The sequence below is a fragment of the Lissotriton vulgaris genome, chromosome 1_1, assembly GCF_964263255.1.
Source record: "Lissotriton vulgaris chromosome 1_1, aLisVul1.2, whole genome shotgun sequence".
NCBI lineage: Eukaryota > Metazoa > Chordata > Amphibia > Caudata > Salamandridae > Lissotriton > Lissotriton vulgaris.
Window position 1 is genome coordinate 868,410,384 of NC_141685.1, and position 25,220 is coordinate 868,435,603.

Genomic DNA, 25,220 nt, shown 5'->3' on the forward strand with positions numbered 1-25,220 from the left:
TTAATCGTGTGCCGACTAAGAATAAGAAAATATGGCAGGAGTTAGTGGATGTTAGGAAAGTGAAAAAGGCAACATTGTATTTGATAAAAAGCAATACATACTATAAGAATGTTTATATGGGAGAAAAAGAAATAGTTTTAGTAGAAGATACTGAAAGGTCAAGTGGACAAATTGAAAAAGTGGATATGTTAAGATGTGAAGAAATCTATGAACATTACATTGTGCATCCACTTCATTCAAAAGATGGGATGGGGAACACTTTTGAGTTGTTTGAAATGAAAAAAGCAAAGGGAAGTCCCATGAGTGTATGGGAAGAGAGCTTGGAAGCTCGTTGTTTTCCGCAGTAGTTTCCAACTGGCAAAGGAGGACGATATGATGAACGTCCTGTGCAGATTCCTGCATCTGAATATCGGAAAACAAGATTATATGCAGAAGATCCAAGATTTCGACAATGCATCCGTATACATTTCATCTTTTGTTTGAAAGTGACTTGTCTGGACTTTCAAATGCAGTCAATCACATTTAAAAAACTGGAATATTTCTGCAAAATGTATCTGCAAAAGATTTTATGGATTAAGTGCACTAGAGAGATGATCATCTAAAATCTCAGCTCATCAATCTGATGGCATGTCAGCGTGGGTCTAATGAATATTGGTACCGTCGTCATGGAGAACTGAAATGTATGCTACAGAACTTAGGAACTTCAACATGGTTCCTTACCCTAAGCTGTGCTGAATATGCTTGGGATGATTTGCTAGAATTTCTTCGAGAGGCAAATTCCAATATCAAAAATATTGAATACAAGACACCTGGAGAATTGTGCTCTTTGGATCCTGGTAATGTATGCAGGTATTTCAATCATGGATTTGAGGCTATGATGTCTTTTATCTGCAATAAAAAAATCCTCCGCTTGGAGAAGTTGTGGATTTCTTTTCAAGAAAGTACAAATCTAAGGACAAGTTCTACACCAAATGTCGTTTTCCATTTCCACGTCCTGTAATATCCAAAGGAAGAGTGAACGGGTTTATGTCATCTTTGCGACTTACTATCACAGGAAAGTCTTCAAAAAATACCTACAACTTAAGAAGAAATGAAGAGTCAAAATACATAAAAGATTACAACCTAGTTATTTTTTCCATGTGGAATGCTGCCATGGATATTCAGTATGTTGTGGACAATTCCATTGCTGTTGCTCGATATGTAACGTCCTATATTAAAAAATCAGGAAAGACGGAATTGAAAGAAATGTGGGAAGAGATTTCTCACAAGAAGACTCTAAGTAAGAAATTATACAGTTTCAGTTTGAAGATGTTATCCTATCTAGAGATCGGAGCACATGAATGCTCAGATCGGTCATTATCTGCAAGTCTATACTCTAAATCTAGAAATATCATTTAGGTGAGTCTAGGTCTTGCATCAATGCGAAATCGAGTACTCAAATCTGTACAAGAAATTAAATATTTAGCAGAAAAAGATCCAGAAAGTACAGATATTTTGAAAACAAATATGTTCGACACATATTAACCAAACAGAAGTCATCATCTTGAGAACATGTGTCTCTATGAAGTGCTGCAAAACTACATTTTTAAACGGAAAACTACAGAGAACATCAATAATGGAAAACATGGAGTTATTGGTTCCGAAGGATGTTTGATGAAAAAAACCAAAAGGAATTTTGATTAATCACAGAAAGCTGAGTTGCGACACTGCTGATAAAAGGAAATGTTACTATTTAGCCCTTTTACAACTATTCAAACCATGGCGTTCAGAACTGGAATTAATTGGAGATTTCCAGAGCTATGAAGATTCCTTTAATGCTTATAAAGATAGCATTCAATGCAGTGCTTTTGCAAATTATGTCAAAATGTTGAACCCTGAAATAGATCAAGAAGCTACAATTGCAGCTGAAATTGCTAGAGACAGTTCTCAAGACAGTCAAAGTTCTGCTGCGCTGAGTCAAGATCCACTAGGACAACCAATAGTTGAAAATGAAGCAGCAATCACCATGAATGAGGTGGAGCAATGCATCAAGCTCAAGAAGATATTATGGACTTAGGAAACTTGGAAGAACAACTAAATGTTGAACAGAAACAAATATATGAGCAACTGAGACAACAGATTGACCATGGATTACTTCATGAAAAGAAAGAGTGCTCATGCCGTCATTCCAACCTATCCGTATGCACGCGAGTGGAGAAGCTGGAACAGGAAAAAGTTTTTTAATTAAAGTAATTACAAGTTATCTACAGAAAACAACTGAGTCGCATTTGTCTTGTGTTGTCACTGCTCCAACTGGTTTGGCAGCACATAACATCAAAGGAAATACATTACATTATTTACTAATGCTACCTGTGGAGCATGAAAACAAATTGGAATACCACAAGCTATCTAGAGAAGCTGGTTGTGAAGTTTCAAGAGTCTTGAAGAAAATTAAACTGCTCAATATTGATGAGGTAAGTATGGTCTCAAACTTAATGCATGCCTTTGTGCATTTAAAAATGAAGCAAATTCTTAAAACAGAGTACGACGTGTTATTTGGAGGAAAACATGTCATCATTTTTGGAGATCTACTGCAACTGACTCCTGTCAAAGGACAACCAGTATTTTAAACACTTGCGCATGAAGACTTCAGAAAGTCTCTGGGTAGTGTTGGAAATGTGAACATTTGGTTTTATTTTGAATACAAAGAACTCATTACAAATATGCGACAAGCAAATGATGTTGATTGTGGAACTATTCTCCAAGATATAAAAATTGGACTACTGACAGAACATGGCAATCTAGCTTTTCAGACTCGATTCCAAATTAAAACGTAGTTCCTGAGAAAATATACATGAAAATTGCAGAAAACAAATCTGTAATCTGCTTAATGCCAACAGTCCGTGAGTGTTGTATATTTAACGAAGAACTTTTGAAACTGGAAAATGAAGAAATAATAAAAATGGAAGCCATTGATGAAATAGAGCATGAAGGAATCATTATTATTTTGACAGAAAAATTGAAGACAAAATTGGATTCTTTAGAAAAATCAATATCTAAAACTGCTGGTTTAGAAAAGAATCTATATGCATGTAGAAACTGTTGAGTTATATAAAGGCATAACTTGGACGTAGAAAAAGGTTTAGTTAATAGAGCAATGGGTAAAGTTGTGGATTTTGTTAATTATCAGAAAGAATAAAGATGGTATTGAGTTCTTAAAAATGAAATTTGATCAGATTGAAGAAGTTAAAGAAATTGGTCATTGTTCAGTTCGTTTTTTGCTTGTTAAAGATTTATATGTCCATAGAAAACGTTTCCAGTTTATTTGGCATATGCAGTGACTATTCATAAATCTCAAGGGTTAAGTGTTGACAGTGCTTTGGTGAAGATTGGAAATACTGTGTTTAAAGAGAGTAGGGCATATGTTGCTTTATAGCGAGTCAGAACATTATATGGTTTGTTTTTGATTGATTTTGATGATACAAAGGTTACTGCAGATGCAAACTGTGTCAAAGAGTATAATAGGTTAAGAAGAACATATGTTCCCAATTTAGGTCAATATCCTGTATTTGAAAAGCGTGTGGTTGTTCAAAAAAGAAGGTATGAGAATATCTGCACTGAAGGTGTAGAGAAGGAAAAAAAAGAAGATAATGTTGTGATTGCAAGCAAACAGAAAAAGGACACTGTTGAAGAGATTGTTGGTTATCAGTTTGAAAATAGTTCTGTTGTCAACTGGTATGCTAATGTAGTGGTCAATATTGTTTTTTTTCTTGAAGCTTTGCAACAGTAAATTATGGAGAATCGGGAAAAACTATTTTGTTACTTGTTGCATTCTGTGTATAAAAAATTAAGAACTGATACAAGTAAAATTCAAACCGTTTCCGATGTTCGTAATCTTTTGGATGTATTTTCTGGCTCTACACAATTTACACAAAATATCCAACAAGATGCTCAGAAATTTCTAATGTATATGCTTACTGTATTGGAAAATGAAGGTGTAGACATGGACAATATTTTTGGCCTTTGTTATAAATGGGAACATCAATGTTAAAATTGTATGTATACATGTAGCACTAATGTAGATATTGAAAAATTTCTATATTTGACATAACCGGACTCTGAGGAATTTATTATTATGGTTTATTAGAATAACCATAGGACAATTTATATAAAAATGATTGCAAAAATACAATTCTGTCCTCAAGGAAAGGTATTTCTTTGAATTATGGACTTTTTGTTGCACTTTGTCTCTGTGTATAATTTTAACCAACGACATTTACATTGTTTATAAATTTAAGCTATACATTTTTCTTAGCAGTAACCATTTTATATATGTGTGATTTGTATTACATGGTGTTTTAGTGTGACTGGATTGTTGTTTTTTTTAAACAATCTAATTGATTGATTTTTTTTGCATTACTATATTTTAAATTAAATTATAAAAAACAACTGAATAAAATGTGTAGCGTTTTTTAGTTTTATTAACGCTGAGGTAATTTTAATTTAGTCTTAAAATGCACAATGGACTGTGTTTGCACACAGTTGAAAAAATGGGAGATTGATGGACTACATTTGTGCCAGAGAATTCCATTGCAGACAGATATCAAATAGGAGACAGCTTCAGAATACCTGTGTACAAGATACATGGTATAGTACACAATAGAGACGGATTGGTGTCTGTACAACGCGTTGTGTTACAACGCATTCCGTTACAATGCAGCTATTACATCGCAAATACCATTACAATGCATGTCATTACAATGCATGGCATTACATCACAGATGCTATTACAACGCATGGCATTACATCGTAAGTATAGGTAAGTATACCTTTTTTAAAAAATGTTAATAAATTATTTTAATTAATTTAATTTAATTAATTTAATTAAAATACATTTTAAAATAGCCATTAATTTAATGTAATAAAATATTATCTATTAAATAAATGTAATTTTAATAAAAAAGGAAATAATTTATTTTAATTTAAATAAAGAAATTAATTTAATTAACATATTTAAATAATTGAAATTAAATTAAATTATTTGAAATAATTTAATTAATATAATTATTTTAATTTAAAAATGTAATTAATGAAATAAAATTAATTTAATTTATTAAATATATTTTAATTAATTTAAAAATGCTAAATATTATTTAATTATCCCAAAACACAAACCTACCCCTGAACCCTACAATACCCCTGTACCCCAAAACCCAAACCCTGCCCTAAAACCTAAAAACACCCCTGTACCCCAAAACCCAAACCCTGCCCTAAAACCTAAAAACACCCCTGTACCCCAAAACCCAAACCCTGCCCTGAAACCTAAAAACACCCCTGTACCCCAAAACCCAAACCCTGCCCTAAAACCTAAAAACACCCCTGTACCCCAAAACCCAAACCCTGCCCTAAAACCTAAAAACACCCCTGTACCCCAAAACCCAAACCCTGCCCTGAAACCTAAAAACACCCCTGTATCCCAAAACCCAAACCCTGCCCTGAAACCTAAAAACACCCCTGTACCCCAAAACCCAAACCCTGCCCTAAAACCTAAAAACACCCCTGTACCCCAAAACCCAAACCCTGCCCTGAAACCTAAAAACACCCCTGTACCCCAAAACCCAAACCCTGCCCTGAAACCTAAAAACACCCCTGTACCCCAAAACCCAAACCCTGCCCTAAAACCTAAAAACACCCCTGTACCCCAAAACCCAAACCCTGCCCTAAAACCTAAAAACACCCCTGTACCCCAAAACACAAACCCTGCCCTAAAACCTAAAAATACCCAAACACCCCAAAACATATACATCAGTACCCCAAAACATATACTCCTATACTCATACTTATTTACAAAATTACTAAAATTAATATATTTAATTTATAATATTTAAAAACAAAATAAATATTTTTGTTATAATAAATAATAATTAAATCAATTATAAAATATTAAATAAAATAAAAAAAATTTAAATACTTACCAATACTTACGATGTAATGGTATGCGTTGTAATAGCATCTGCTATGTAATGCCATGCGTTGTAATGGCATGCATTGTAATGGTATTTGCGATGTAATAGCTGCGTTGTAACAGCATTACGTTGTAATAGTTGCGTTGTAAGAGTAACACACCAATAGAGACATATGGTGGTCTTGTAGGTCCTGGTACTTTTAGAATTATAAGAAATAAAACTATTTAACTTGAAGCACATCACTAAGTGTTTTTTTACATGTCACAGTAGGCCCCATCCCTTCTCTTCAGTAATATATAAATATGTGCTATAAGTTTCGTAAAACATAAGTAAAAACATTTACTCCTATAATAAGAATGGGCCTAGTTTCTAAAGCTCTTTGTTAATCTATCTTGTGCCTATTTTGAGAGATTCAGTTGTTTTTTGCAATGGGCATTCACTAGGGCCATGGGCCAAGCCCGGGTGATGCACTACCTAGATGATTTCTTGTTCTTGGGGCCGGCCGGTGACACGGAATGTGCACAGGCTTTACGGGAATTTTGCACTCTTATGGAACAGTTCGGTGTGCCATTGGCACCAGGGAAGACGGTGGGGCCATCGACTTCACTCGAGTTTCTTGGAATTGAGCTCGATTCCGTGAAGGGATGCTTCCGTTAGCCCGAGGAAAAAGTAGCGAAGTTCAGGGCCTCCCTGGAACTGTGCATTAACGGAGGGAAAGTAACCCTCCATCAGTTACAGAAAACGGTGGGACAACTTAACTTTGCACTTAGAGTGATCCCAATGGCTCGTCCTTTTTCCCGCTCTATCGCACAAGCCATGGTCGGTCTCAAGGAAGGGCACCACCGCACAAGACTGTCTGCAGAGATTCGCCAGGACATGCGCATATGGTTGGCATTTCTGGCGGACTTTAACGGTCGAATTGTGTGGAGCAAGCCACCGGCTTCCTCAGAGGAGCTGGGTTTATGGACCGACTTGGCGGGGAGTGTGGGGTTCTGTGGAAAATTAGAGAAATTGATGTACATAAACAGCGTTCATTTCCCTTTTCCCACTCCTCTCCCTGTAAGCACCATGAATACCGTAAAATGTTGGCCGCATCACTCCGCCAGCAAAAGCCCGTGCCCATATGTATAAGACAGCCATTTTTTCAGGCACCCTGGCCTTTCGCCCGCTCATTAGAATCACCGGTTTCCCTTCTGCACGTATTTGAAACCCCCCCTCTCTCACATACATAGACCATGAAACCCTCTCCCTCTACGCGACCCTGCCCTGAAAGGCAACCCTCCTGCTTGACCCGCGCAAACCCCCCCCCCCCATTTCCTCTTGAAGAAGCATCCTTCGCTTTGGCTGACATAGCCCTCCCCAGCTGCACCTGACTACCCCCGCTCTCTCATGTACGGGTCATAAGACCTCGCTCTCTGTGCGACTCTGTCCCTGTGCACACCCTGGCTCTCCCCCCCCTCTCCTTCTCCCTCACACGGGCAAGTCATAAACCTTCTTCCTCTGCAAGACCCTGTCCTTGGGAGTCATGGCCGCGCCTGACCAGCACCTCCTTTCCCTTCATGAATAACCCCTCTGTTAGTAAACCCTCCCTCCGCAATTGACTGTCCACACATGTCTGAGGTCATCGCCTAAGCCAGGAGATACTGTTTACTGCTTATTGTATGGAATCACTCCTCTTCAAAGGACCCACTATTGATCCTGGCCACCCCACCCCCTGGGCTATGATCAGGCGCACACATCCTAAAAATTGGCGGAACACTCAGCTGCGTGATTACCCTCCCCTCTTATCAGCAGGTCAAGGGTCCTTATTGTGAACATATGTGGGGTAGGATTGACACGAGGATTATGGGGATGTCTTTTCCGTGTTTCACAATGTCGTGATTGTAATGCTAAGTGTTTTGTAAGGTATAAAAGACGATGTCTCAGCTCACTTGTTAGAGCACCTCCTGAAAGACACTGTGTTTCGTGTCCGAAATGACAGGCTCTCCTCATGAGTAATAAATCCTGTTCTTGTGACTCCTGCTTCCAGCGCCCGTCTCTTTATTTTGGTAACTATTCAGAATGGGAACTAAGAGGCGACTTGCGCCAGCCGTCCGGGCATCGATACTAGTATGGGCTCACTTTCAACAATTGGCGTCCCAACGCGGGGTCCATCAGTGACATGAGGTCCAGTAAGAGAGATCCAGACGATGAGGTGAATATCTAAATGATCGGAGTATACCTGCCTTGAGAGGGCCCTCGTCCGGCTGCCGATTGAATGAACTTCACCGATTCTGAACGGACCTCTCTCGAGTGACCTACTGTCCTGACTGGAATCCCACAGGAATGCTGCATAGAGTAAGAGAACGATCGGGCGCTGGAAGGGGAAGACGAAGAACTGTCCGCATGGTCCGGTCCGGGTAAGATTAAGTAGGGTGTTTTTACGCCTGATTGGTAGGGTGGTTTTATCCACCTGATTGATTGATTGATTGTATTGGAATCGGTATTTGAATACTGATATTGTTGTTATTGGTTCATTTAGCTTTGGATGCTACTTGAAATATTGGTTCTATTCTCGAGAACGAGACATTCTCTGTTTGCAAACAGCGGTGAATAGGAACGTTCGTCCCTCTTTGCAGATAGAGAAGGGTAGGTTATGCCCCTTTATGATTTCGTCAGGCCTACCTTTCTCCCCACTGATTGTTTGAAATCGATTAATAATCGATTGTTGCTCTTTGAGATCTTCCCTGTCTATAAACAGAGACGAATAGAAATATTCTGTCTTCCTTTACAGATAGCGAAGGGCAGGTAATGCAGACGTTTGTCCCCGTTGTATTCCGTCATGCCTGTTTTTCTCCCCACTGATTGATTGATTGACTGGACATTGTTGTTCCAGGAATTGTTTGCTTGAGGTATTTTCTATTTGCAAACAACGTGGAATAGAAATATTCTGTCTAGTCTTTGCAAGTAGTAAAGGGTAGGTTATGCCCCTTTATGACTCGTCAGTCCTACCCACTCCCCACTGATTGACTATTTATTTGGGGGGTAGCTCACCTGGTCCGCCCAGGAGGCTACCCTTATGGAGGGACATATGCTCCCCACTCGTTGGCCATTTATTGGAGGTAGGCCATCTGGTCCGTCCAGGAGGCTACCCTGGTAATTGGAGGTACATCATTTGGTCTGTCCAGGATGATACCCTAATGAAGGAATATATGTTCCCCTTTTGATCGATAATCTAGTTCCACCCCGGACCATTTATTGGAGGTAACTCATCTGGTCCGTCCAGAAGTACCCCTAATGAAAAGGACACATAAAAAAAAAAATGAAGTGATCACCGTACCCTGTTAACAGAAACTTTAGCTCGAAACACGCTAAGGAGAAGAAGGAAAAATAAAAGAAATCGGGCTGAGTCAGTAACCCCCTGATGAGCTTTCGACTTCACTAAAAATAAGAAACATTAGAAGCAGTTCGTAATAAGAAATATAAAATGGCGAAAAAATTTGACAGCAAGACAGCCACGAGGTAGCTAGGTTCCGCTGCCTACTCCTGCTCCAAACATGTCTGCCTCATTGCCCACCACGCCCAAATAACGGTCACACGAAATAGATACAAATCAATGGGTACCTACCCCCATTCCGGAAGCTCCCGAAGTGCAACAGGTCAGCGGTTACGCCCATCCGGAAGGCGAGGCCTCGATGCATGCAGGGCTCGCCTGGCCGCAGTCGGAAGGGGAGGCTGTGGGGCGGACGGCCCAAAAATCGTAATGACCTCTCCTTCTCCCCTCTTCTGCTGCCCTGCAGGCCACGGGGGGGGCTGTCTTGCCTCAGCCACCGACCACCCCCCCCCTCTCGCCTGATCCGGCTCTCATCGAAAGCCGAAGCCAAGGCGAGGACGGCGGCGCTTCTTTGCGCAATAATGGCTGCAACTGCACTCGGCCCGGGATAATTGCAGGTAGCCCCACCACATGTCAAACGCCTGAGAGTTTCAGGTAGTCCCGCCATATGTCAAAGGGGGGGATGTCTTGCCTCAGCCACCGACCCCCCCCCATCTTCATTGCCTGGCATGGCTGTACCAAAGCGGTGGAGCCGAGGAACGGCGCGGGGTCGCTGGAAGGGGGAGGCGGCGCGAACGAGCCTCCCCCACCTCCCTCCAGGTGGAGGCTTCCAGCGACACCCCAACACTCCTGCTTGAAGAAGGGGTCCATATCAAAAAACGGATTTCCTTGCCCGGGATGGGCACACGCCCTGTACTCCACGACCTTGAAGATTCTAAAAGAGCCCGGGGGGCCGACCTCTCCACGAGGCGCCCCCGCCCCGTCCTCCGATGGAGCCACGAGACGTCGGCGCACTCCTGCCGGCGCCAGCCTCAGTTTGGAAATGACTAAAATCCTGCAAAGATACAGATTTGTTCAGTTCCGGTGGAACACCAGAATGACCCGGTAGGAAAAGATTGTTGCCTCCCTCCCCACTTTTTGACTGATGATTCATATTGTTAGTCTGCCACCCCATTACGAAAACTTTTTGAACTGCCAAAAGAGGTTCTGGTCCAAACACGAGTCATTGGAGACATTCTGACTATATTGGAACCTGCCTGACCTCGCCCAAAATGGCGCCGATACAAAATGAAACTTTCGAACTCCCTGTTCACCCGGATTGCTCAAATCTTGATGCTCTGAGATATGTATGCATTTTTGGACAATGAAAGTCGATAAGATGGATAGTGATTATGTGCTTAGAGAAGAAGGCAATGTAAGACAGATATTGATCATGTGTTTGGACAATGAACTGATTTTAGGTGGGTACTAATTATGATTGGGAGCAATGAATTGGTGTAATGTAGGCACTGAGTGAGCATTTGGATAATGAATTAATGAATTAAATGAATTAATGAATTAATTGAAAACTGAATTCTTGACATGCATCATGCTTGCCCTGTAGGAAAGTTCGATACGATTTTATTGCACTGCTGCACTTTATGCAATGAACGGCCACCAACTTCGTTCCTCTTATGTACAGTTCCAATCTGCTCCGTGGTCGGCCCACTGGGTTGTAGGCCTGTATTTGTACACCAACACTTTTTATTAAAGGCATTTTGAAAAAGAAAGTATAATTGTAGCGGTTGCATTAATGAGTTTTGAATGTATTACTACTGTGAGCGAAGAAATGAGTATGATTAAGGCTGAAGGTTAAAAAGGGCCCGATATTTAGCAGCTACATTATGTGTCGCAGGCAGCCGGAAAAGTGTTTTAGACGCCCTTGAACGACACCACAGAAATGCCACCTGACCACCACCCTTGCACGCAACCAAAAGGGGTCGCGACCAAGTGACTCATGTAGATACGCAGATCGTCAACGATTATCTATCTGACACTACTGGTCCCTCTGGGCTTAAACGCCGACATGGTAGAGAAATGCACTACGTGGAGATAGGTCGAGTATGTGGTAGGTAAAAACATTTTCGGACTACTGCATGCTGATGTGGTTTGAATGCTGCCCCCACCCCCTTCTTTCTCCCCCCTTCTGCAGGTTGCGTCGGAACATCGGCTGAAGTATGGAAGAGCGATGATCGAACAACAAACGAGAAGGAAAGGAGAGAATATGAGCATAGTCCTTATGTTGATGAGTTTTTAGAAGACGTAGACTTAGATATGACTGTTCCTCCTTAGAACGTAGCGACTGGGAGGATGGACTGACATAGAAAATTGACGGGTACTGTATGACGAAAATTGACTCGAAATACCACGTTAGATAATGCAACTAGACGTCTGACTAGATAGGGAAAGGACAAAGAAAAGTGATGGGGTAAGGGTTACCAAGGCACCACCCGTCTGGGAAGTTAGAAATGTTGCTGATGTTCAAAATGTACCACCTCCTTCTCACACTCTTATAGATATAACCAAGCTGTCCGACTGTTCTCCCGATCAATACCTGCCGTTGCCTCAGCCTGGAGAACTTCCCACCAAAGGAAGAAACTGAAAAATGGTTTAAGATCCAACCATGGGTAAATAGCCCGACCAGGTTAATTTCTGATCGGCTGACCGAGTTGTAAGTATTGGCAATTGAGAACGCTCGCAGAAATAACAAGCGAGAGGGAAAAGGAGGGAAAGGTAAAAAGAGCTAAGCACGTAGGTAAATAGGATAGTAAAGATACGCAGGATGTAAAAATAGATCTTGTTGGCCAATAATTGTTTTATGTTTTGTTGTGAATGTCTCATATATGTAATACATGTACTGTCTTCCTTCGTCTGAGTTTGTGTGTGTGTACTGTAGGGATTTATGTCCTCCCCCTGTTTGCGTCTCTCCGTTACCTGATCCCCTGCTGTTCTGTGTTGTGAGCGCACTAAATGACCTATTTACGTACACGCCTCTCTCTCTCTCTCTCTCCCCCCCTCCCTTTTCCTCTCACTCTCTCTCTCTCTCTCTCTCTCTCTCTCTCTCTCTACATGTCATACGTGTACCGAATGGCTCGTTTATATTGCGGACGACTCTCACTCTCTATGAGAGTCTCCCTATTTCCTCTTCCTTTTTATGATAAAATTGTGCCCCGCCGGCACCAGTCTGATTGGATACTTATTGAACGCGAAGGTGTTCAGCGAAATTGACCGAAACTAAAATGATTGTATCTCGCCATATTACTACCTCTCCTTTCTGCAAAATGAATGAACTCGAATTGGCTGAGAAGGAAAGGACAGGTAAGACGACTAAGGTCCCCCAATCTGGCCATTTATAGGGGAACTGTATGTCAATGGCACCTTATTTTTTTTGTTCATCAGAGACGAACGCCAACGTCTAGATTGACCCCCAATGCACAGATTACCCCACCCCCTTTGCACCCAAGCGCGAACGCCCGAAGCATCCCCGCCCCATTTGATTGACCCCAGCTGCTGTCCCGGATATAAACATGATGACCATGAGTAACTGTCGTCCCTCGAGAAAAAACCTGTTTTTCCCTGACTCTCGATGATAGCGCCCCCGCCCTGGTTGAAAAAGGTTAGCCAGCCTTGAAGGGAAATGCTAGACTGTTAAAGGCTCGGGTTTTGAAAGGCAAGTCTCCACTAGAGGTTCCGAAATGTTGAGTTTGATGAAATGCGCAGTTGATAGGAGTCTTATTTCTCTCCATTTATGTCATGAATAGACGATGAATACACTTGGCATGAACTCAGTAGGAATGCCGACATATGCACTGCTTGGTAATAGACCTCTGACTGTGACCGATGAGCGTATCTCCCAAGTGCGTAGGATTGAGGGAGGAATTCACATGCAAAAATGTCTTCTTCTGCCAGTTCTCTAAAAGCTTGTTTTGTACCTATTCAAAGATTTACGATCACTGGAGGAGAAGGGTCGGACGTGACGTACAGCCTGGCTGCAGATCTTGAGACACATGTGACCTCGACCAAAGGTGGAGCTGCAGAGCAACAAGATACGGGACAAGACAGCAATTCCAAACGTGGAAAATGAAACTTGACGGGCTGCCCTGAAGCCCTCAGTCTGCTAACCCACGTGTGCCTGAAGCCTCCGTCCCCCTTTTCAAGCCCGATTGATGGGCCTGCCTGCTTGTTATCCTTTGCTCCCCTGGTCCTTTTGGTGTGTCCCAGGAACTCTGACCCCACTCCGCCCTCTCTCCTATCGACTATTTGAACCACACACACCCTCTTTTCCATGTGACTTCTCGCCAAAAGGAAGAACAGCATTCAGGTGGGAATAGGGTGTTGCCACGGAAATATAGGTGCCGAGCATAAGGCGCCACTAAAAGGACTGGTTAGGGAACAGGACTGTGGTCTAACAGCAGAGGACAGACCGCACCTTGCAACGCGGAAGGTTAAATACGAGCTGGACCTATAGCTCCACCGCCGGTGCTCAACAGCGCCAACTGAAGGATACGGACTAGAGCCTACCAGTGATGGCTCACTGCTAAAAAGACACTGTGACGAAGAGATCTTGTGTATTGAACTGAATTCCGCCCTCAACTACTTGGTCAAAATGTTCATTGGTCACATTTTTAAGTCAGAAACATTTATGCTATGTAGTGCGTTTGAATGTTAGGAACTTGACAATTGCAATTTCCTATGTGCTGCATCCTGCCGATCACATCAACTGTCTATGATTACATGCCAAGTGTTAGTATTGACAAATGCTAATTCTTCAACAGCGCCTGTTTATTTGTACCCCCATCAATTACAAAAATGAACTCTGTTATGTAAAAAGGGGCGACTGTGGAAAATTAGAGAAATTGATGTACATAAACAGCGTTCATTTCCCTTTTCCCACTCCTCTCCCTGTAAGCACCATGAATACCGTAAAATGTTGGCCGCATCACTCCGCCAGCAAAAGCCCGTGCCCATATGTATAAGACAGCCATTTTTTCAGGCACCCTGGCCTTTCGCCCGCTCATTAGAATCACCGGTTTCCCTTCTGCATGTATTTGAACCCCCCCCTCTCTCACATACATAGACCATGAAACCCTCTCCCTCTACGCGACCCTGCCCTGAAAGGCAACCCTCCTGCTTGACCCGCGCAAACGCCCCCCCCCATTTCCTCTTGAAGAAGCATCCTTCGCCTCGGCTGACATAGCCCTCCCCAGCTGCACCTGACTACCCCCGCTCTCTCATGTACGGGTCATAAGACCTCGCTCTCTGTGCGACTCTGTCCCTGTGCACACCCTGGCTCTCCCCCCCCCTCTCCTTCTCCCTCACACAGGCAAGTCATAAACCTTCTTCCTCTGCAAGACCCTGTCCTTGGGAGTCATGGCCGCGCCTGACCAGCACCTCCTTTCCCTTCATGAATAACCCCTCTGTTAGTAAACCCTCCCTCCGCGATTGACTGTCCACACATGTCTGAGGTCATCGCCTAAGCCAGGAGATACTGTTTACTGCTTATTGAATGGAATCACTCCTCTTCAAAGGACCCACTATTGATCCTGGCCACCCCACCCCCTGGGCTATGATCAGGCGCACACATCCTAAAAATTGGCGGAACACTCAGCTGCGTGATTACCCTCCCCTCTTATCAGCAGGTCAAGGGTCCCTATTGTGAACATATGTGGGGTAGGATTGACACGAGGATTATGGGGATGTCTTTTCCGTGTTTCACAATGTCGTGATTGTAATGCTAAGTGTTTTGTAAGGTATAAAAGACGATGTCTCAGCTCACTTGTTAGAGCACCTCCTGAAAGACACTGTGTTTCGTGTCCGAAATGACAGGCTCTCCTCATGAGTAATAAATCCTGTTCTTGTGACTCCTGCTTCCAGCGCCCGTCTCTTTATTTTGGTAACTATTCAGAATGGGAACTAAGAGGCGACTTGCGCCAGCCGTCCGGGCATCGATACTAGTATGGGCTCACTTTCAACAATTGGCGTCCCAACGCGGGGTCCATCAGTGACATGAGGTCCAGTAAGAGAGATCCAGACGATGAGGTGAATATCTAAATGATCGGAGTATACCTGCCTTGAGAGGGCCCTCGTCCGGCTGCCGATTGAATGAACTTCACTGCTTCTGAATGGACCTCTCTCGAGTGACCTACTGTCCTGACTGGAATCCCACAGGAATGCTGCATAGAGTAAGGGAACGATCGGGCGCTGGAAGGGGAAGACGAAGAACTGTCCGCATGGTCCGGTCCGGGTAAGATTAAGTAGGGTGTTTTTACGCCTGTTTGTTTGGGTGGTTTTATCCACCTGATTGATTGATTGATTGTATTGGAATCGGTATTTGAATACTGATATTGTTGTTATTGGTTCATTTAGCTTTGGATGCTACTTGAAATATTGGTTCTCTTCTCGAGAACGAGACATTCTCTGTTTGCAAACAGCTGTGAATAGGAACGTTCGTCCCTCTTTGCAGATAGAGAAGGGTAGGTTATGCCCCTTTATGATTTCGTCAGGCCTACCTTTCTCCCCACTGATTGTTTGAAATCGATTAATAATCGATTGTTGCTCTTTGAGATCTTCCCTGTCTATAAACAGAGACGAATAGAAATATTCTGTCTTCCTTTATAGATAGCGAAGGGCAGGTAATGCAGACGTTTGTCCCCGTTGTAATCCGTCATGCCTGTTTTTCTCCCCACTGATTGATTGATTGACTGGACATTGTTGTTCCAGGAATTGTTTGCTTGAGGTATTTTCTATTTGCAAACAACGTGGAATAGAAATATTCTGTCTAGTCTTTGCAAGTAGTAAAGGGTAGGTTATGCCCCTTTATCACTCGTCAGTCCTACCCACTCCCCACTGATTGACTATTTATTTGGGGGGTAGCTCACCTGGTCCGCCCAGGAGGCTACCCTTATGGAGGGACATATGATCCCCACTCGTTGGCCATTTATTGGAGGTAGGCCATCTGGTCCGTCCAGGAGGCTACCCTGGTAATTGGAGGTATATCATTTGGTCTGTCCAGGATGATACCCTAATGAAGGAATATATGTTCCCCTTTTGATCGATAATCTAGTTCCACCCCGGACCATTTATTGGAGGTAACTCATCTGGTCCGTCCAGAAGTACCCCTAATGAAAAGGACACATAAAAAAAAATGAAGTGATCACCGTACCCTGTTAACAGAAACTTTAGCTCGAAACACGCTAAGGAGAAGAAGGAAAAATAAAAGAAATCGGGCTAAGTCAGTAACCCCCTGATGAGCTTTCGACTTCACTAAAAATAAGAAACATTAGAAGCAGTTCGTAATAAGAAATATAAAATGGCGAAAAAATTTGACAGCAAGACAGCCACGAGGTAGCTAGGTTCCGCTGCCTACTCCTGCTCCAAACATGTCTGCCTCATTGCCCACCACGCCCAAATAACGGTCACATGAAATAGATACAAATCAATGGGTACCTACCCCCATTCCGGAAGCTCCCGAAGTGCAACAGGTCCGCTGTTACGCCCATCCGGAAGGCGAGGCCTCGATGCATGCAGGGCTCGCCTGGCCGCAGTCGGAAGGGGAAGCTGTGGGGCGGACGGCCCAAAAATCGTAATGACCTCTCCTTCTCCCCTCTTCTGCTGCCCTGCAGGCCACGGGGGGGGGCTGTCTTGCCTCAGCCACCGACCACCCCCCCCCTCTCTCGCCTGATCCGGCTCTCATCGAAAGCCGAAGCCAAGGCGAGGACGGCGGCGCTTCTTTGCGCAATAATGGCTGCAACTGCACTCGGCCCGGGATAATTGCAGGTAGCCCCGCCACATGTCAAACGCCTGAGAGTTTCAGGTAGTCCCGCCACATGTCAAAGGGGGGGATGTCTTGCCTCAGCCACCGACCCCCCCCCATCTTCATTGCCTGGCATGGCTGTACCAAAGCGGTGGAGCCGAGGAACGGCGCGGGGTCGCTGGAAGGGGGAGGCGGCGCGAACGAGCCTCCCCCACCTCCCTCCAGGTGGAGGCTTCCAGCGACACCCCAACACTCCTGCTTGAAGAAGGGGTCCATATCAAAAAGCGGGTTTCCTTGCCCGGGATGGGCACACGCCCTGTACTCCACGACCTTGAAGATTCTAAAAGAGCCCGGGGGGCCGACCTCTCCACGAGGCGCCCCCGCCCCGTCCTCCGATGGAGCCACGAGACGTCGGCGCACTCCTGCCGGCGCCAGCCTCAGTTTGGAAATGACTAAAATCCTGCAAAGATACAGATTTGTTCAGTTCCGGTGGAACACCAGAATGACCCGGTAGGAAAAGATTGTTGCCTCCCTCCCCACTTTTTGACTGATGATTCATATTGTTAGTCTGCCACCCCATTACGAAAACTTTTTGAACTGCCAAAAGAGGTTCTGGTCCAAACACGATTCATTGGAGACATTCTGACTATATTGGAACCTGCCTGACCTCGCCCAAAATGGCGCCGATACAAAATGAAACTTTCGAACTCCCTGTTCACCCGGATTGCTCAAATCTTGATGCTCTGAGATATGTATGCATTTTTGGACAATGAAAGTCGATAAGATGGATAGTGATTATGTGCTTAGAGAAGAAGGCAATGTAAGACAGATATTGATCATGTGTTTGGACAATGAACTGATTTTAGGTGGGTACTAATTATGATTGGGAGCAATGAATTGGTGTAATGTAGGCACTGAGTGAGCATTTGGATAATGAATTAATGAATTAAATGAATTAATGAATTAATTGAAAACTGAATTCTTGACATGCATCATGCTTGCCCTGTAGGAAAGTTCGATACGATTTTATTGCACTGCTGCACTTTATGCAATGAACGGCCACCAACTTCGTTCCTCTTATGTACAGTTCCAGTCTGCTCCGTGGTCGGCCCACTGGGTTGTAGGCCCGTATTTGTACACCAACACTTTTTATTAAAGGCATTTTGAAAAAGAAAGTATAATTGTAGCAGTTGCATTAATGAGTTTTGAATGTATTACTACTGTGAGCGAAGAAATGAGTATGATTAAGGCTGAAGGTTAAAAAGGGCCCGATATTTAGCAGCTACATTATGTGTCGCAGGCAGCCAGAAAAGTGTTTTAGACGCCCTTGAACGACATCACAGAAATGCCACCTGACCACCACCCTTGCACGCAACCAAAAGGGGTCGCGACCAAGTGACTCATGTAGATACGCAGATCGTCAACAATTATCTATCTGACACTACTGGTCCCTCTGGGCTTAAACGCCGAGATGGTAGAGAAATGCACTACGTGGAGATAGGTCGAGTATGTGGTAGGTAAAAACATTTTCGGACTACTGCATGCTGATGTGGTTTGAATGCTGCCCCCACCCCCTTCTTTCTCCCCCCTTCTGCAGGTTGCGTCGGAACATCGGCTGAAGTATGGAAGAGCGATGATCGAACAACAAACGAGAGGGAAAGGAGAGAATATGAGCATAGTCCTTATGTTGATGAGTTTTTAGAAGACGTAGACTTAGATATGACTGTTCCTCCTTAGAACATAGCGACTGGGAGGATGGACTGACATAGAAAATTGACGGGTACTGTATGACGAAAATTGACTCGAAATAGCACGTTAGATAATGCAACTAGACGTCTGACTAGATAGGGAAAGGACAAAGAAAAGTGATGGGGTAAGGGTTACCAAGGCACCACCCGTCTGGGAAGTTAGAAATGTTGCTGATGTTCAAAATGTACCGCCTCCTTCTCACACTCTTATAGATATAACCAAGCTGTCCGACTGTTCTCCCGATCAATACCTGCCGTTGCCTCAGCCTGGAGAACTTCCCACCAAAGGAAGAAACTGAAAAATGGTTTAAGATCCAACCATGGGTAAATAGCCCGACCAGGTTAATTTCTGATCGGCTGACCGAGGTGTAAGTATTGGCAATTGAGAACGCTCGCAGAAATAACAAGCGAGAGGGAAAAGGAGGGAAAGGTAAAAAGAGCTAAGCACGTAGGTAAATAGGATAGTAAAGATACGCAGGATGTAAAAATAGTTCTTGTTGGCCAATAATTGTTTTATGTTTTGTTGTGAATGTCTCATATATGTAATACATGTACTGTCTTCCTTCGTCTGAGTTTGTGTGTGTGTACTGTAGGGATTTATGTCCTCCCCCTGTTTGCGTCTCTCCGTTACCTGATCCCCTGCTGTTCTGTGTTGTGAGCGCACTAAATGACCTATTTTCGTACACGCCTCTCTCTCTCTCTCTCTCTCTCTCCCCCCCTCCCTTTTCCTCTCACTCTCTCTCTCTCTCTCTCTCTCTCTCTCTCTCTACATGTCATACGTGTACCGAATGGCTCGTTTAGATTGCGGACGACTCTCACTCTCTATGAGAGTCTCCCTATTTCCTCTTCCTTTTTATGATAAAATTGTGCCCCGCCGGCACCAGTCTGATTGGATACTTATTGAACGCGAAGGTGTTCAGCGAAATTGACCGAAACTAAAATGATCGTATCTCGCCATATTACTACCTCTCCTTTCTGCAAAATGAATGAACTCGAATTGGCTGAGAAGGAAAGGACAGGTAAGACGACTAAGGTCCCCCAATCTGGCCTTTTATAGGGGAACTGTATGTCAATGGCACCTTATTTTTTTTGTTCATCAGAGACGAACGCCAACGTCTAGATTGACCCCCAATGCACAGATTACCCCACCCCCTTTGCACCCAAGCGCGAACGCCCGAAGCATCCCCGCCCCATTTGATTGACCCCAGCTGCTGTCCCGGATATAAACATGATGACCATGAGTAACTGTCGTCCCTCGAGAAAAAACCTGTTTTTCCCTGACTCTCGATGATAGCGCCCCCGCCCTGGTTGAAAAAGGTTAGCCAGCCTTGAAGGGAAATGCTAGACTGTTAAAGGCTCGGGTTTTGAAAGGCAAGTCTCCACTAGAGGTTCCGTAATGTTGAGTTTGATGAAATGCGCAGTTGATAGGAGTCTTATTTCTCTCCATTTATGTCATGAATAGACGATGAATACACTTGGCATGAACTCAGTAGGAATGCCGACATATGCACTGCTTGGTAATAGACCTCTGACTGTGACCAATGAGCGTATCTCCCAAGTGCGTAGGATTGAGGGAGGAATTCACATGCATAAATGTCTTCTTCTGCCAGTTCTCTAAAAGCTTGTTTTGTACCTATTCAAAGATTTACGATCACCGGAGAAGGGTCGGACGTGACATACAGCCTGGCTGCAGATCTTGAGACACATGTGACCTCGACCAAAGGTGGAGCTGCAGAGCAACAAGATACGGGACGAGACAGCAATTCCAAACGTGGAAAATGAAACTTGACGGGCTGCCCTGAAGCCCTCAGTCTGCTAAGCCACGTGTGCCTGAAGCCTCCGTTCCCCTTTTCAAGCCCGATTGATGGGCCTGCCTGCTTGTTATCCTTTGCTCCCCTGGTCCCTTTGGTGTGTCCCAGGAACTCTGACCCCACTCCGCCCTCTCTCCTATCGACTATTTGAACCACACACACCCTCTTTTCCATGTGACTTCTCGCCAAAAGGAAGAACAGCATTCAGGTGGGAATAGGGTGTTGCCACGGAAATATAGGTGCCGAGCATAAGGCGCCACTAAAAGGACTGGTTAGGGAACAGGACTGTGGTCTAACAGCAGAGGACAGACCGCACCTTGCAACGCGGAAGGTTAAATACGAGCTGGACCTATAGCTCCACCGCCGGTGCTCAACAGCGCCAACTGAAGGATACGGACTAGAGCCTACCAGTGATGGCTCACTGCTAAAAAGACACTGTGACGAAGAGATCTTGTGTATTGAACTGAATTCCGCCCTCAACTACTTGGTCAAAATGTTCATTGGTCACATTTTTAAGTCAGAAACATTTATGCTATGTAGTGCGTTTGAATGTTAGGAACTTGACAATTGCAATTTCCTATGTGCTGCATCCTGCCGATCACATCAACTGTCTATGATTACATGCCAAGTGTTAGCATTGACAAATGCTAATTCTTCAACAGCGCCTGTTTATTTGTACCCCCATCAATTACAAAAATGAACTCTGTTATGTAAAAAGGGGCGACTGTGGAAAATTAGAGAAATTGATGTACATAAACAGCGTTCTTTTCCCTTTTCCCACTCCTCTCCCTGTAAGCACCATGAATACCGTAAAATGTTGGCCGCATCACTCCGCCAGCAAAAGCCCGTGCCCATATGTATAAGACAGCCATTTTTTCAGGCACCCTGGCCTTTCGCCCGCTCATCAGAATCACCGGTTTCCCTTCTGCACGTATTTGAACCCCCCCCTCTCTCACATACATAGACCATGAAACCCTCTCCCTCTACGCGACCCTGCCCTGAAAGGCAACCCTCCTGCTTGACCCGCGCAAATCCCCCCCCCCATTTCCTCTTGAAGAAGCATCCTTCGCCTCGGCTGACATAGCCCTCCCCAGCTGCACCTGACTACCCCCGCTCTCTCATGTACGGGTCATAAGACCTCGCTCTCTGTGCGACTCTGTCCCTGTGCACACCCTGGCTCTCCCCCCTCTCCTTCTCCCTCACACGGGCAAGTCATAAACCTTCTTCCTCTGCAAGACCCTGTCCTTGGGAGTCATGGCCGCACCTGACCAGCACCTCCTTTCCCTTCATGAATAACCCCTCTGTTAGTAAACCCTCCCTCCGCGATTGACTGTCCACACATGTCTGAGGTCATCGCCTAAGCCAGGAGATACTGTTTACTGCTTATTGTATGGAATCACTCCTCTTCAAAGGACCCACTATTGATCCTGGCCACCCCACCCCCTGGGCTATGATCAGGCGCACACATCCTAAAAATTGGCGGAACACTCAGCTGCGTGATTACCCTCCCCTCTTATCAGCAGGTCAAGGGTCCCTATTGTGAACATATGTGGGGTAGGATTGACACGAGGATTATGGGGATGTCTTTTCCGTGTTTCACAATGTCGTGATTGTAATGCTAAGTGTTTTGTAAGGTATAAAAGACGATGTCTCAGCTCACTTGTTAGAGCACCTCCTGAAAGACACTGTGTTTCGTGTCCGAAATGACAGGCTCTCCTCATGAGTAATAAATCCTGTTCTTGTGACTCCTGCTTCCAGCGCCCGTCTCTTTATTTTGGTAACTATTCAGAATGGGAACTAAGAGGCGACTTGCGCCAGCCGTCCGGGCATCGATACTAGTATGGGCTCACTTTCAACAGTTCGGCGCCATCTTCGGTGACCAATGGTCGGCACAAACATGGCCGACATGGTGGCACACCAGTGGGCTCACAGGTAACATTGGGTTTCTTGAGCTGTTCCCCATTTTTGTGGCCCTGCAGACGTGGCCTAAGGGGTTTCGTGATCGCACAGTGGTGTTTTGGTCCGACAACATGACCGTGGTTGATTGTATAAATAATCAGGCAGCACGCTGTAAATTGATATTGAGATTATTGAAGGAAATTGTACTGCTGTGTATGAGACTGAACGTTCAGTTTAGGGCAAAACACGTGACGGGTGTACTGAACCAGGCGGCTGATGCACTCTCTCGTTCCCACATGCAGGCCTTCAGGGGGTATCTACCTTCTGCGGACTTGGTGGCGGCACCATTTCCCGAAGCTCTCTGGTTACTCGGTGCCCCGGATTACAGGACCTCGTGGGAGCAAGTCTAGCCCCCAGGACAAGGAAGGCATACGAAGGAGCGTTTCGTTCCTATTGGGAATTTTTGGGTCCAGCAGGAGGGGATCATTGGGGGCAGGAGGAGTATGTCCTAAAGTTTCTGGTATCACTCCACAAGGCAGGCCGATCAGCGGCAACGGCTAATAGACACCGGGCCGCCATTGCATTCATGGCGCAGGCGCACGGCATCAAGGACCCCACATCGTCCTTTCTAGTGAAGAAGGCGCTGCGAGGGTGGCAACGCCTCGAGGGTCGTAGAGTAGACGAGAGGCACCCGATTGGGCTTGAAAGGTTGTCCCTGTTGTTGTCCGTACTCCCAGCGACATGTTCATCCCAGTCAGAGGCAGTGCTGTTCCGAGCCGCTTTCGCATTAGCATTCCATGGGGCTATGCGGGTGAGCGAGCTGGTAGCAAAGAATAAGCAGGATACGGGGGGAGGTCTGTGTCGAGAACACATTCTCATCAAGGGTGATTCAATGGTAGTCACAATAGCCAGGTCCAAAACCGATCAGGGAGCTATCGGGGACAGTATTGTTGTTCAGCGTATGCGAGGGTCCCCCATGTGCCCAGTGAAAAGCGTTGAGGAGTATTTAGCGCAAAGGGCGGTGTCATGGGGGGGAAGCTTGCTGAGACACGCCGACGCCACCCCACTGACCAGGTTTCAGTTTCAGCGGGTGCTAACAATGGCAATCGCGGCAGCGGGCTTGGACCCGAGCGATTTTGGGACCCATTCCTTTCGGATAGGGGCTGCTACAGAGCCTACAGCCAGGGGTTTGAGTGTGGAAACGGTGAAACAATTGGGACGTTGGTCCTCGAACTGTTATAAAAGGTATGTGCGGTTGCACATGTTGTGAAGCCAATGTCATGCACTCACGCTTCTTGTTTTCTGTTTGGTTTACAATTTCGCGGCCATACTATACTGGGCGGACTGTGCAGTTGACCCGAAACCTGGGGACCAGCGGTCAAAGATCACCGGCTGAGGAAAGAGTGGTGTGGGTTGTTGGCCACTCATACGTGAGGCGTGCCGGGGACGTATTCAAAGCAGGTGACATGATTCACGTGGCTGGAGAATACGGGTACAGGGTGACCTTCCACGGAAGGGGCGGCTCTGTATTGACCAATTTCAATGTTTTATTGAGGGACTGTTAGGGCGGACAAGGTCACCACCGTCTATAATCATAGTACACCTGGGGGGCAATGATTTGGTGACAATTGGTTGTCGGGTACTGCTCGAGCGAATTCTATCTATGGTTAGTTGGTTGGCAAAAAGGGTTCCGGGGTGCACGATAGCATGGTCACACATGATTCCCAGGAAGGTGTGGCGGGGGGCCCTCTCTGTGGCAGCTTTGAATCATTCAGTAAAGAAAGTCAATAACAAACTTGGTAGGTTGTTTCGCTCAGGACAGTTGCATTGTATTCCACATGGGTGTATTCGGGGGGACCACATGTATCTCGAAGACGGGGTCCATCTGTCCCGGGAGGGGAATGTCTTACTCATAGGAGACTTCGTAGCATGGTTAAGGGGTTATAAACATGACCTTGAGTAGGAGTTTTGTGGGGGGTCCGGATAGCTGGTCAACTATCCGGCCTGTGGCGGTAAGGTCATGATCGGTGAGCAGTAATTTCAAGATCCCTAGAGGGGGGCGCCACCTATTATGGATGGGAGCGCCCGGGGGGAGGCGGCCATTGGCCCCTCACACAGGGAGGCGGCACCCACTAAGTATGGGGTCGCCTAAAGGGAAGGCGGTCATAGGCCCCTCCCAGGGGAGGAGGCGGCTACGTGCCCCTCCGAGGAATTTCCCGGGGCCAGGACATCCGCGACGGCGGATGTGGTAAGCAGTGTGGGGTGGGAGGGGGGTCTACGCTACCTTCTAGACACCTCACACGAGTCCTCGGACGACCACTAAGATGGCGTTGAGTTAAATAAGGGGCCCCCGCTAAGACAAGGGAAATTGGAAGTTGGCACAGAGGTACAGTCCTCTGTGCGCCCGCCCCTCACAAGTGAGGGGGGAGTTCTGGATTAGGGATCTGGCACCGGTTACGACCTTGCCGTTGGCCCGTAATGTTAGGATGTACAATTTTTATTTAGAAAGTATGCATTTGCAGGATGTCTAGACTCGGCTAGGAGAACCTTTGTATTAGAGTTTTGTTAAGGTTAGCCAATAAAAGGTGTCTACATCGTAATGTCATAAATGAAAAATTGTACATGATATGAAACTGTTATTTTAATGTTTTAATTTTGTTTCATATTTTAATAAATACGGCCGGGAGGGTAACTCCCTCCCGCCTTCCAAAA